Here is a 3,214-nt window from a genome sequence, read left to right as displayed (position 1 = left end):
ACACCGCAAAAGTTTAGTGCTTCGCGTTAACTCTGCAACACAGTAATATTTCAAACGATGGAGAACCCTAATAAGTATATGGAAGTATCCTCAGGTAGTGTAGGTTCAAGCTTGTTCAAATCATAACCCCCGGGGTAGAGTTGGGCCAGTTTGGGATATCAAAGTTATACATAGGAAAAATTGTTAGAATTCTTCACAAAGTCATGATTGATCATCAATTTAGAAGCATCATTAAAGTGGATCATAACAATAGACAACAAAGCCATCATGTGTCATATTAATTCAAAAGCATTCTTAGGAAATGTGGATTTAAGTTTGTTCAAATACTGACCCCCACCAGTCCCCCCTCCCTCGCTCCCACTTCTTGATATACTAGTATTTAAAACTTTTCAATACTGAACCGAATTTTCCTTTTACCTAGCTAAATGCTCAGGTGAGCGATGTGACCCCTGGGCTTCTTGTTAATGTTTAAACAGAAAGCTACAGAATCAAAATGCATTAGATTATTTTATCTTTTGTGTGTTGAGGAAAATATACGTGTGCAAAATGAGATATATTATTTTAAGCTGCATTTTATAAAGCCTTTGAAAGTACATGTATCTACTTTTATCCTTGTAGAGAATTTAGCATTACTCAAGCCTGCATGGCAGAAGACTAATTATTTACAAGCGTGGGGAGCAAACAAGGCTGTGGATGGGAATTATACTGACCGCGGAGCAATTGGTAACCAGTGTACAATATCAGGAGACAATCAACAGACAGCAGAATGGAGAGTAGACCTACAGAGCGTGGTCAGCATCAGTTACATCAACATTTTCTACAGGACAGACAATCTTCCAAGTTTGTAGAATCTTCTCCAATATTAAGACAACTATAGTCGTGTATTATTCAAGAAATTTATTTTGAATTAACATGTACAAAAGAATCTCACTTTTTTTGGAAACTTGGAAATCTGATCAATTTTATTTCATAAAGATGAATAAAAATCATGTTTTGTAAAAGGCTCGGACGTACACGAGATATATTTTTCAAATGTTTAAGTAGTCCACGTGGCGCAGTGGTTAGAGCGCGTCTGCAGTAGAGTCAAAAAGTAAGGTATCGATCCTTACGCCGCGGGTACGAATCCCATCATGGGACTTGGAGACCGGTGCTTCAAATAAGGCTGTAGTACATGTAGGTGCTGGCACGAAAAAGATCCCTCCCTGTTCAATGGCCCTGAGTGCCAAGCATAGAGCAGAATTTGTAGCTTTCCACCGGCAAGGTGTGGCGTCTCCATATGAGAATGAAATTCTCGAGAGGGTCGTTAAACAACATACAATCAATCAATCAATTTTATTTATTTATATTGGTCAGAGAAAAAATATATCGATTTCCGTAGTTTCAAAGGAAATAAAATGTATCTGCTCTGATGGCTCTGTGCGGAAGCTACTTGCAATGGATAAAGCTTTTTGGATGCAAGTCAAACTCAAAAGGTCAAGATCAAAATTGATGGTATTCAATGAACGGTCTTGCCACATGTAGCATACCTGTGAAATAAGAAAACCTTGTCCTAACCGTTCAACAGTAATGGTCATGGCAATCTTTTAAAAGTGGGTTAAACTTTAAGGTCAACGATTTAATTCATTTAAATCTATCGAAAGGTCTTGTAACTAAATGAATACAAATATAACAAGAGGCCAATGGACAACATCGCTAACCTGAGCAATGTGGGTAGGAAAAAGCAGAAATCAGTTTAAAATTGAAAAAGTTTAAACCCAAAAGTGGTCCCAACAAATCCTTAAAAGGGAGAGGGTATGTTTCGAACAAACTTGAATCTACACTAACTAAGGATGCTTGCATACTGTATAGGGGGAAAATAACTCGCGGTGTTAATATTCGCTATATTCACGGTGTTAATAAATCCGTGAATTCAAGAAACAGTGAATAAATTTTCAATAATCTCCATGATTTATTTGGAAATTTGAGAATAGACTACGATAGGTTGACTACGACAGGTTGATATACATGTACATGCAGTACATGGTCGTTTCAGTAATTACGAGTAGTACTCGTCATTCAATTATCTTAATTATCACGCTTTACTTTAATTCAAATCGGCAGATAATAACTCGTGTTTGTTCAAAAGCTGTTTTAATAGCCAACGCTACATGTTTCATCAATCAAAACACGTGGGCCATGGGTTTTGATTACCCGTGCGTAACTAATTTTACCACGTGTATTTGTTACTTGCATTATCATGCATATTAGTTTTTATCAACATTTTGGTTTTAAAAAATCATTCAAATAAATATCGAACTTACTGAAGATGTGGAAGATATTATTTCGGCGAACTTAATAAACACATTTACTTGCGTCCAGTGGTTTTTCGCCGCGTTGTATTGAAGATCTTGGGTGCACATGCACTCATCGTAATAGCTTATAGGAAAGTCATTTGACGTTTAAAGAGTAGGACTTTTAATAACTGCACTTGTTTTAATTAATTATTAATTAAATCTATCAATTTTATATAAACCTACCCTGTTGTTTGTGCTGAAGAATGCCGTTTACATGTAGCTATTCCGCGAATTCAAGAAACCGCGATCGTGTCAGATGAGAGAAAAACGTGAAAATTACAACCCGTGAAATTAAACCCCTATACAGTATTTCTTTGACTACCTGTGACTTTATTGCCCTTTACATTTGAATTAACACTGTGGCCCCGTCCTATCCCAAGGGTCATGTTCTGAACAAAATTGAATCTACGCTACCTGAGAATGCTTCCATATGAACAGGAATAATCATGGCTTTGCTATTCTTGAAAAAGATAATTTGAAAGATATTTTCTACATGTTTTTATAAAAATTTTGATCGGCCATTTTGGTCTCGCCCTCCTCCCGGGGGTCATGATTTGGACAAAAATCTCTACTTCCTGAGGATCTATAAAATATGATCATTCATGCGTTTGTTTTTCTTGAGAAGAAGATTTTTAAAGAATTTTCCTATAATATTTCTATATAAAACTTCATTGAAGCCCTGTCCTACCTGCAGGTGACATGACTTGAATAAAATTAAATCGCCACTACCTGAGGATGCTTCCACAAAAATTTGATCATTCGTGCCTTTGCTATTCTTGAGAAGAAGATTTTATAAAAATTTTCCTATATATTTCTATGTTAAATTTTGATTTACCAGTGTGGCCCCGCCCTACCCCCTGTGGTCATGATATGAACAAACC

Source organism: Saccostrea cucullata, unplaced genomic scaffold (assembly GCF_032062105.1).
Source record: "Saccostrea cucullata isolate Sc308-1 unplaced genomic scaffold, CSIRO_AGI_Scuc_v1 ctg6151, whole genome shotgun sequence".
Classification (NCBI taxonomy): Eukaryota; Metazoa; Mollusca; class Bivalvia; order Ostreida; family Ostreidae; genus Saccostrea; species Saccostrea cuccullata.
The sequence above is the reverse complement of the archived record's forward strand: the minus strand, read 5'-3'. Positions refer to the sequence as shown.